Raw genomic sequence first — 12014 nt, forward strand, 5'->3', positions numbered from 1 at the left:
GAGTTGTATTGATTATTGAATGTGCATAAGATAAATAGATCAGTGCTTTTCCTGGTAGGTTGAAGGAGTGTTTCTCTTTTGAGAACCGTTCATGAAATTTCTGTTGCAGTGAACACGGTTAGAGCGGTTATCTCGGGAGCACATCCCCAGAGTTGAGGGGGTCGCTGTTTGTGCAGTTGCCTTTCTCTTTCCGGTGGTTTTTAGTGCATAAGTACCTACTGTAAGTAACTGCATGAAGACTAGGCTTAAGTTAAGTAGATTTTGGGTTAGGTAGTTAGTGGGAAAGTGCTGATTTCAATTGCATGTCAAGGATCAATACTTTATTGTTATGGCCACAGTTGACGCTTATGTTCAGTCTCCATCGGAGGAACTTTTGAATGGCTGTACCAAAGACCAACTGTTGAAGCTTGTTGAACATTACGATGTTGAGGTTGGAGATAAGCGGTTGAAAGATGACATTAAAGAAGTGTTAAAGGCTGTGTTAGTACAGAAAGAGGTGTTGCCAGGTAAAATGCAGACTTTAGTGGCTGGTGTTGATCAATCTGTGGTCTCAACTACAGTTGCTTTTGTCATCCGGGGGATAGGAGATGTTCCTTCTTTTTTTTTCAGGCCCCTCCCTTCTGCCTTTCTCCACTTGATGCTTGATTAGAGACACCTGAAGTGCAGCGAGGGGAGACGCTGCAATGACAGGGGACGGAGGGAAGTGAGTGGAGAGCTGAACTGAATGGCGAGCCAAGTGGGCCCGAGGGTTAGTAATAAGGACGCCCGATATTAGAAAAGTGGCCCAGTGAGCTGAGAGTGGTCGAGGGTATTCTCAGTGTGAAACCACAGCTGACAGTGAGACATGGTTGGGGTGCCACAATTGAGGTCCTTGTTTTTGCATTCTGGCTGGCAAGTGGAGCATCCTACAGAGTCGTTTCCAGGGTGTTCGCAGTACCTCATTCCACTGTCCACCGCATCGTCCACAGGGTCACAGAGGAGGTGGTGGCTATTCGCCATCAGGTCATCCACCTCCCTCGGACCCCTGAAGATCTACACATCGTGTCTCATGGGTTTGCAGAGCTGGCAAGACACAGAGCGTTTTTGAAAGCTGCTGGTGCAATTGACTGCTGCCATGTCCGCATCAAGCCTCCCAGTGGCCCTGACGGTCAGTGCTACAGGAGCAGGAAATTGGTCCCCTCCATTATCCTGCAGGTGGTTTGTGACCATCAGGGCCGCTTCATTGATACATATGTGGGCTGGCCGGGGTCAGTGCATGACTCCAGGGTGCTCCGCAACAGCCCACTGTATCGGCAGGCCATTTACCCTCCTCCAGGGCACTTCATCCTTGCAGATGGAGGGTACCCATGTCTCCAGTATCCACTCCCCCTCATCACTCCCTACAAGAGACCAGTCCAAGGTGTGGGAGCCCTGCATTTTAACTCCCATCATTCCAGGGCACGCTGTACCATAGAGCGTGCTTTTGGAATGATGAAGACAAGGTTCCGGGCCATCTTCCTCCAAGCGCAGGAGGTGCACCACACCTTTGTGCCACATGTAAGTCAGTAGGATACATAACCAGTGTTTCAATAATAATCATCATGAGATAATAGGGACCACAGTGTATGTTCATGTATTAAGACGTTATTTACAACACAAAACATCTGTTTCAGGTCATAACAGCATGTGCCATCCTGCACAACATCTGCCTCGGTGTTGGGGATGTTGTGGCCCCAGAGGATGAGCCCGAGGATGACGTGCAAGATGAGGGGGAGGCTGGTTTGGAGGCAGGCAGTGGTGCTCTCTGGCGGGATCGGCTATCTGCTGAGGTGTCTGCCCTGGAGGAGGTACCCCTGGACCACGATTATGGTTAGCAGGCAGGTATGCTGTTTGTAGTGCATTGTTAGAGTGCTAGAATATTACGTGTGACATCCGTATTAACAGGATTGTGTGCACTTTGTCCTTGCATCTGTCTGCATACATTTCAGGGACATGGCAGCTGTCAGTTACACCAGCCCTGCAAACCCAAGTGATGAGATGATGCGGTGGACAGTGGAAACAATCACCCCTGAATGACTCCTGGCCACCAAGCTGGAGATGCTCCACTCAGTAGCTGGAAATGCAAACCAAGGGTCTCACTTGTGGCACCTCATTCCTTTCTGTGGTCCTGGTCCAGCAGATTGAGCAGTACTGCCTGAGACTCCCTGCTCAGTCATATAACAGGCCTAGTTAACAGTGCCTGTGCATACTGGGACACTTAGGTTGATCCTGGACTGCAGTGAAGAGTCCTAGTGAATGATTGTCATGCTATGTTGTGTTTGGGTTTTTTGTGTCATTTGTGTTGCACTGATGGTATTCCCTCAGTTCACTCACTGTCCTTATGCAGTTACACATATTTTGTGACGTTGTATGTAGTATGACTGACTGCTTCAAATTCAGTTGGAGTGTAACAAAATATTTTTATTCACAGGACTTTGTACATTCTGTTCATGTTTCACATTTGTTCAACAATTCAAATAAAAAGTGCAACTTGTATCAACAGAACTTAAATTATTTCGTCCACATTTTACATATCCTGCACAAACATAAATATGGAAACTATAGGTGTTTGTACAATGGGTCCTATTCACACTACCTTACTCATTTTTTTTCCACAACCTTCTCCAGTAGACATATGATCCTGTCCATTCGCTCGGCACGTCTTTCTTCAATCTCCCTCTGTAGCCTCATGTCCTCTTTGATCAATTCCAGGACTTCATCCTCCCTGTCCCTCTTCCTCTTTTCTGGTCTTGCCTCCAGCTGGGCCTCATTCTCCCGCAGTTCCACATCCTGCCCTTGGGTGCCCACTGCTGTACTGGGCCCTGGAGTGTCCTCCTGGATGGAGGCAATTAGGACTGGAGGCCTGGTAGAAGGCCTCTGTCCTAGCACCTCATCCATTGGGACAAACCAGGGCCAAGTGGCAGCAGTGGTCTTCCCACTCACCCCCTCACCTGATGCAGGATACTTGCAATCCTACAGGCAGAGGGAATCAAAGTGGCAGTTCACCACAACAGCAACAGTACAGGTTTACATGACTAGGTTCATATGAGTCATATTCCAATGGTACTGCACATACTTTGTATTTTTTCTTTAGGTTGTCCCATTTTTTTTTTTTGCCTGCAAGGGGGTGATTTGGCCCGCCAGGCCCATCTGCTCCAGGATTGCCCTGATAGACGGAATATGGTAGGACATGTCAATGATGTTAATCCCTGCACAGGATCCACGGCAAAATGTGCCAACTTCGAACTACAAGGCAGGACAGGGACATTATGCCCAACAGATTTATGCATGCATACTGTTGCTATACCTCCAACCCGCAGCGGCTGAGTTCTTGGCACCAGTGAACAGGTGTTCGTTTTCACCCCGGAGTTTGATGAGCTCAGCCGTCTCCTCCTTACTCCCTGGAATATGACAGGACATTGGAGTACATTTTATACCACCTTACACTTCAGTGTCATCATTTTTCTGTTTGACGTGTAGTATAATACGTTTGCACATTCAGCTGTGTGCAGGCTCTCAACTTCAATCTCAGCCAAACCGATTTTCTCAGGAACAAATACAACACTGCCATAAGCCAAGCAATAACATTTGTAAGTTATTTGGGAGACTTCTGTGACATGTTTAACCTGAGTGGCGACAGAGCGCGGGCGGGGGCGTTGGAACGGAGTACGCTGTTCTCGCCAGCTGGATAAGTTATCTGTAGCCCAGATGGAAAAAATCATATTTACACCAATGATAGAGAAGAGAGAGTATTTATTCTCTTTATTTTAACTGTCCACATCAACAAAGCGTCATATTTCCTATGACCATTGAATGCACCTCTCAGTTCACCCCACGTGAGGGCACCTAGCTCAGCGACCAATCAGAGCCTACGCAGGCCGCACTGACCCTGTCAGCCAGGAAGTGAGGTGAAGGTGCATGGTGCTCCCGGGTTTTTCTCATCTCAGCAAGAGGAGTGGAGGCATCTGCTACTCAATCCGAGAAACGCAGGGACAAAAGAGAGGGAAAACTCAGAATTGAGAGGAAGGAAAGCCAGCATACTTACCTGCTGGAAGTCTGGAGTCGAGTGGCTGGATGAAGGAGAGAAGCAACGTCGGCTAACCACTCACCTTTCATCCGGAGAGCTGCTGCAATTCCGACACCAGTGTGTGTTGGGCTTTTGTGAAACAGAGCAACGGTCAGGTTTTTTGGAGAGGACAGAAAAGTCCGAGGACCAGGACGATATTCCGGTCGTGATAGATGGCGAGCCAACCACTTTGAGGACGATCCACACCAAAGAAGATACACACCCACACACTCATACATTCCAATTACACTCACAAGGACCTTTGAAGTTGGCTGTTGCCAACTTAACTCTAATTCTTAAAGGGCCCACACGAGTACTTTTATTTTGTTTCAGTGTGCACACTATTTATTTTATTTTATACTTTTTCTGTACAAATTGGACAATACCTGTTATACCTTGTAACAATACAAGAGTGGCTACTCAAAAGTTAACATTGTGTCCAGGTCATTATTGCTGCTCAATACTTTGGCTCCATACGAATTTGGTGTCTTCTGATACTGGCCAGGGCCTCATTACGAGCCCAAGTAGTTATTGTGCTGTAATTCACCTTTATACCTTAAAGTTGGTTACATATCGGTAACAGATGTCTCTGAGAACATCAGCGCACTTTTGCAGATATGTGATGTGTTGCCACATTGCGCAGATATTTGGAGTTTACACGGCTACATTTTTGTATTTTGTTATCTTCACGTTTTTTTTGGTGACCCTCACAAGGTAATATTAAAACTGACTAGTTACAAATCAGCGGGACTGTGTATTTACAGTCACCTACGTGTGACGGCTGTGGATGAATTCACTGTGACATGTACAATTACACTGCCATTATCTTTTGCATTTTGACAATTGTGTCGGTACTTCCGAAGTAACATACATTTATGAATGTGGGTGCCCTCCGCCGCTGTTTCTGCCGCGTCTGTACCTGCTGCCATCATTACAAACTGAATTGGCCGGGCTGCGCTATGCATTCTGGGATATGTTGGGCCATGAAGGACACACAGACCCATCCTTAAAATTCAGGGAAATGAAGGACGCATTTGAGGGCCACATTTCGAGCAGCCTTTGAATTGGGACAGCCTTCGTCGCGTCGCTGTGATGTAATCGGCCTTAAAATGCGGCCTTTGAGGCTGCAGAACCTGAATTGGGATACAGCCACTCAGTCACTCACCCCCTCCCTCCTGGCTCACAGCTTCTTCTTCTTCTTCTTCTTGGTTGGCAACCAATGTTAAGGAGCATTACCGCCCCCTGGCACACAGCTCAGTGGACATTTAGATGAGAAAATATATATTTGACACATTTGAGAAAAAATAAAAAATAAAAATAAATAATATAAATGTTCCCTTTAGAAATCTTTTTTTTGCTCTTTTTTGCTCTATAAAAATAGTTGTTTTTCTTTTTCAATCACTCATCTTAGCAGTAGGATTTACATGAAAAGAGAAACAAATTAAGTTTGAGTGAAAATGTACATTTTTTGCACTCTCTGGTCAACTGACTCAGTGACTCAAATGACTCAAAAAACACGATTCACTTTGGTGAGTGACTCATTCAAACTCGATTCAGTAAAAAGAATCGAATTTACCATCACTACTGCTGACAAACGTGCAGAACTGTCTGCATTAATTAAAAGGTATCCATCTTTGTTTAGAGACACCAAACGACAGCATTCGCTGCTTAAAGCGAATGCTGTCGTTTATCCAGGGGGATGATTTCAAGACAGGAGCTAATTTGGATTTAAAAGGACAAATACTATCTAAAATAGAAAGACAATGATTATTAAAAAGATCTGTTAATGAGGTGATCCAATTACAGATACAGCACACCTGAGAAGGCCAGTCCCAGTATATAAAGCCACGTAGAGTGAACCTTGGCGATCTCTCTCCGTCTGGCACTTATTATGTTCATGTGGTTCTTCAGTTATGGTTGTTATATTATTTAACTTGTGTTGAATGTTCTTTACCTTATTTCATTAAAAATATCTTACAGCCTTTAAAAGCCTGTGTGTGGTCTCCCACTTGCTTGTCACATCCTTTGAGCCAGGTTGTGACACAGTTGAGAGTATATCCCTCTTGGATGATGGCTGCTTGTTGTCAGCAGCTGTCTACCTGCACAACACACAGTTCTGTCCTATTCCCCACAACTTAGCTCAGTAAGATAAATATCTCAGAATGAAAAATTACACTAAAGAATGAGCTAAAATTTAAAGCATATAAAAGGAATTTAAAAAAATCTAAATCTAAATGCAATACAATAAAGAGCTTAAATCTTAAATGTAAGAAAGTGTCATTGTCCTGGGTCTGGTGACTCAGTGTTTTTATGTTGATCATTAATATTCTGTATTTTTGTGGTTCTTGTGGTTTACTCTTATATGTAGCTCCCTAAGTTAGCTTTCTTATTTTCTGCTTTCTAGTATTTAGGTTTTCTTACTGTGCCACCCCTGTGGTCCTTGTGTTACATCTGGTCACCCTGGTTTCTATGTTCGTGTATTTCCTGTTTTATTTTGACAGTCACGTGGCCTGTGTTAGTGTATTCTGTTTTGCTTCCTCCCTGTCTTGTGTGTGTGTGTGTGTGTGTGTGTGTGTGTGTGTGTGTGTGTGTGTGTGTGTGTGCGATTAGTCCCAGCTTTGTATCCTCCTGTCGCTCATTCCCTTGTTACTTTCTTGTGTATTTAGTCCTCTGTCTTCCTGTCGGTTTTCTCCGTTTCTACCCCCATGTTTCCAGATTTCTAGTTTCAAGTTTCAGATTCTAGTTTCATGCAGTGTTTGTATTTAGTTTTCCCAGTATAGGTTGTTTTTTTTTTAACTCCATTCTAAACATTCTTTGCTTTTTGTTTGTACCTTTGTTCAGCCAAATAACAGGCTCGCTTTTTGTTCACCACCTAACTCTGCCTTCAATGTCTACTTTTGAGTATGCCTTCTCCTCAGTCCACAGTGTGTAAAAAATATGAAAAATATGTTTTTCACCTGATGCCACAATCCATAACTAATGTAACAGTATATAGAGTAAATGGAGCGTAGCATTGCAGCTCAATCAAGTGTGTCAAAAGTTACTACTTTTATTTACTCACAGGCGAGGTCCAATCCAAACAGTCATTGTGCATTCCTGTTTTTCGTCTTGCAACTGCCCTTTTAAGAAATGTCAGTTCTGCAAAAGATAATTCTTAGAAGGTATTATCTGTGGATCTGTATACAGTGGTCCCACACTATAATGCGGTTCACCTTTCGCGGCCTCGCTGCTTTGCAGATTTTTTTTTGGTGCAATTTTGCATGCTTTTTGTTTGTTGTTGTTGTGCAGCGCATTCTGTACTGCGTCCTGATTGACTGTAGGCCATTGGGAATCAATCTCGTGCCATGTCCCCTGTACAGTACAGAATGCGTTCAGCTTGTCAAATTTACATAAATTTTCAATCGCTTGCAGTGAGAGTCTGAAGTGCTGTACTGTATGTTTGTAAGTTTTCTCTCCAACAAACACAACAATGTTGATGAAATTTTTGCACCGTCAAAGGCAACTGCGGCTGCCTTTGGCTTCATTCTATAATACTGGACTTATTTTTCCACAAAGGTTTGAACTTTGAGAGTGTTCAGACAAGAGAGAAAAGTGTGAAAATGCTCATGCCTGTCTGAGAAAAGTGTATAAAGTGTGGAGTGAGGGGTTTTACAGCCTTAAAACATCCATAATAATTGTAAAAAATTAAGTTGGCTACTTCGTGGATTTCACTTATTGCAGGTTATATTTAGAACGTTACTATCCCGCAAAAAACGAGGGACCACTGTAATGACAAATTTGTGTAAGTTTGCGAAGTCTTGTATAGTTAAATTATTTTGCACAACACTATATGACTTAATATTATTATTATTATTATTGTATTACAACAAATGTTATATTACACTATATTTTCATGAATATTTTTAAACCTCTTTTCAAAATGTTCAGTTTTTGGATTTTGTGCATTATTTGTTTATTATTACGTCATAAGTGTTTTGAAGTGTTTAAACTCTAGGAAATATGCATATGCTTCACAGGTAGAAAAATGTGTACTTATTTGTAGTGAGTACTGTAGAAATGCAAACATTTTATGGGGAAGTCATTGATATCAATAGAAAAACACGCTTACATAGTTTTTGATCTTTTTTTTTTTTTATTTAAATGAGATCCAGTTTGAGCACACTTGAATATAACAGACGTTCATGTTAAGGACTGCACTAAAAACTTGTGACGAGGTGCTCAAGCATCTGTTTGTTGCTTTGTTCATGATCACTTGGCTCTGCCGAAGTTTGAGAGAAGTTATGAGGCAACAGTGCACAGCAAGTGTTTCTAAAAAAAATTAGAGTGTGTCAGTAGTAGCATGTGTCCTGTTTGTCACTGTAGCAATCAGAATTATTGTCCGAAGGCCAAGAAAATTGCCCAACAGATTTATTTTCCCAAGTGTACCAATATTAGACCACTATTTGACATTGGAATGTCGTTCGGACTGGAGAAATGTAGTCGGATGATAACAAAGAGAGGGAATGTGTCAGGGTATGCTGTGTGGCAGGCAGGCTCTACTTTCTCCAGGGGTCCAGAGGTGGCAACTGACTCTAACTCAGCCTCTGGGGAAGCCCTGGGGGGAATCTCCGTCCCTGTGTAGCCTGACTGGGCCGACAGGTTCACTAAAGCCACAGGAGAAAGTGGAGGTGTGGTGGGGTGAGGATAGCGAGGATGCAGTCTCTTTCTTAAGGGAGGATCAAACGATTTGATTATTAACCTTGATGGGAAAAGATGCTGATGCTGAGAATACCAGGCGGCGAGGGCTTCCAGGAGGGCAGCTGAATCTTCCTTGCCCAGACCGCCCATGCCAAACAGTTCAAAGCAAAACCTGGCTCTCAGAGCTCTTATTATTTGTTTTAGTCTTTTAATGTCCAAAAAACTGACTGTGCAGAGGGTGGAAGACAAAAAGTTGTCGAAAAAGACTACCTGAATGAGTCTCTTGGGAGTGTCCTCAGCGTGGATGACGCCCCGGCAGTAATCCCACAGCTGTGCGAGATACTGAAAAAGTGAGTCCGCTGGATCCATTTGATGGTCGCGTCGTTCTGTCAGGGTACGCTGTGTGGCAGGCAGGAGATGAGGACTCAAAATGCAGGACTCTCAGACTCGAGGGATGAACTCAAAACCACAGCTTTATTTGCTGGCCGGGAAAAGCATACAAAGGCAAACTAAACTAAATTGGAAAATCACAAACTAAACTTACAGGGAGACACAGGGAGATCCACACAGCATGAGGGATGACGCGACACTGACTCTTCTTCTTTTTTGTGTTTAACGGTGGTTGGCAACCAACGTAAAGGAGCATTACCGCCTCCTACTGTTCCGGAGTATGGGTCAGACAGTGAGCTTACAATCTGTATCCAAAAAAAACAACAAAAAAAAAACAAAAACAAAAAAAAAACAAAAAACAAAAACCCTACACTCTTCCATAAACACCTATATCCTTCAGAAACCCCACTAGTTCCCTCACCTGTGCCCTACTACCCTCCAACACACTCTTCAGATTAAATTCCCCAATTCCCTGCTCCTTCAATTTATTCTGCAGAACTTTCCTCTCTACATCATAATCCTTGCACCGCAGTATTACATGCTCTACCGTCTCCTCCTCCTCCTGGCACACTCCACAAAGCCCCGTCTCATGTTCTCCTATCATCTGTAGTGTTTTATTTAATGCACAATGTCCCAGTCTAAGCCTGGTAATGACCACCTCTTCTCTCCTATTACCCCTATACAACCTACACCCTGCCACCTCGTTCTTAAGATGATACAATTGCCTGCCCTTACTCCCTGAATCCCACCGCTCCTGCCACTATCCAAACAATACCTTTTGCTTCAGATCCGCTGCTTTTAATTTCCATCTCAGTCCTATTTTTAGTCAACGCTCCTTTTGCCAACCTATCCACCTTTTCATTTCCACTGATTCCTACATGAGCTGGCACCCAAAGAAAGTGAATATTGCCACAACACCTTATTCTGCTTATAGTCTCCAGAATAGTATACAGCATACCCTGCCTTGTCTTCGAACAAAATGATTGTAGACTTGAAAGAACAGCTGCCGAGTCAGAACATACTACCACCTGCCTGATTTTTGAACACTCTACCCATTTCAATGCTACCAAAATTGCTACCATTTCAACCGTGTACACTGCCAGTCCATCCGAAGTGCGTCTGTTTATTTCAATATTTTTTGACGGAACTACTATTCCAAACCCTCTAATTCCAGTATCTGGACTTTTAGCACCATCCGTGAACACATGAATACACTCAGGGTATTCATTCGAGCTGTGAAAATGAAATGCTGGAACAAGATCGACTCTTCCTTTCAATATTCTCTTCAGATCCAGCAAGTACCAGTCCTCAGGAGGGGTCTCCAATAACCATGGAGGAACCACAGGGAACACTACTGCAGGACATATTTTAAGGTCATACACATGACACTCCTTAACCCACTGATTCCCCACCTTTCCAAAATGATCCTTCTGACTTCTTCCATACTGCGACACTGACTCAGAGAAACACAGGGTTTAAATACACTGGGAAGTAACGAGGGGAATGAGACACAGAAGGAGGACACAGCTGGGAGAAATCAGAACTGACGAGACAAGGAAGCAAAGTAGGATACACTCACATGAGACACAGACCTTCAAAGTAAAACAGGAAATAGGACAGACGCAGACTTGACTAGGGGAGACAGAGCAACTAAGAAACACAGAGACAACCATAAAGCAGAGGACTCTAAGAACCAAAATACACGGAGGGAAATACTAAGCATGGAACACAAGAAACTAGACTCGAGGGAGTAACAAAAGACCAACCATGAGAACATAATTCACAATACAAAGTAACAGAAAACACAAGAAACTCAAAACATGCAAAGACACTGACCAAGAAACACAGACTTACACAGAACAGAGGGGGCACAGAGAGACATGAAGGGCAAGGGATCAAAACTAGAAAACATAGAATAAATCACACGAGTACTCGACAAAACACAAAAATCACACAGAACTAAAAACGCTGGGTCAGGAGACCCAGGATCCTGACAGAATGTAGTGAGAACTGAGGGGATCGAACTACCAGAAGGCAACAATGCAGACATAGAGGACAGCTACAAGTACCTGGGGATCACACAGGCAAATGGGAATCATGAAGAGGCCGCTAGAAAAGCTGCAACCACCAAGTACCTACAGAGGGTCAGGCCACTCCTGAGGAGTTAGCTGAAGGGTAAGAACAAGGCTATCAACACCTGGCTATCAACACCTACGCCCTGCCCATGATCAGGTGCCCTGCTGGGATAGTAAGCTGGCCAAAGGAGGAGATAGAAGCCACTGACATCAAGACAAGGAAGCTCCTGACCATATGGAGGGTTTCACGTCCTGAGGCTGCATGCTAAGCAGAAGGAAGGAGGCTGGGGACTGGTGAGTGTCAGCACCACAGTCCAGGATGAGTCAGCGAACATCCATGAATACATCAGGAAGTTGGCCCAGACCGTCCGTGTGCTCAGTGAATACCTCAGGCAGCAGAAACCCAAGAAAGAGGAGCAAGAGAAGGTACCATCATGGAAGGACAGGCCCCTACACGGTACGTACTACCGGCAGATAGAGGAGGTGAGCGACATCCAGCAATCCTACCAGTGGCTGGACAAAGCTGGCCAACATACTGAGCAGGACCCTCAAGCTCCCACGCCTCTAGTAGAGGACCCAAGCTTGAAGGATAGACTGCTCGCGGGAACAAGAGAGGAATATATATGTATTTGGTTTTTTTTTTAACTACATTTACAGTGTTAAATCATGGAAAGCCCCACCACATTTCTTATCTTGAACTTACTCTAATAGACATTTTTGTCCCTGTAATCGAAAGCCATTTAAAAAGCCACTTACCACACCATAACTCAGACGGGGGCACACATTTT

General features: G+C 43.9%; 1 long non-coding RNA gene across 1 annotated transcript; it reads right to left on the minus strand.

The window, feature by feature from the left end:
- Window positions 1–2452: 2452 nt before the first annotated feature.
- On the minus strand, window positions 2453–6130 carry LOC134632499 (uncharacterized). Its single transcript, XR_010094516.1, has 5 exons — window positions 3838–6130; window positions 3645–3715; window positions 3326–3419; window positions 3095–3184; window positions 2453–2991 (listed from the first exon to the last, which is right to left on the minus strand). It is a non-coding gene; the product is annotated as an uncharacterized LOC134632499 (long non-coding RNA).
- Between the last annotated feature and the right edge of the window lie 5884 nt (window positions 6131–12014).

Source organism: Pelmatolapia mariae, linkage group LG7 (assembly GCF_036321145.2).
Source record: "Pelmatolapia mariae isolate MD_Pm_ZW linkage group LG7, Pm_UMD_F_2, whole genome shotgun sequence".
NCBI classification, from domain to species: Eukaryota; Metazoa; Chordata; class Actinopteri; order Cichliformes; family Cichlidae; genus Pelmatolapia; species Pelmatolapia mariae.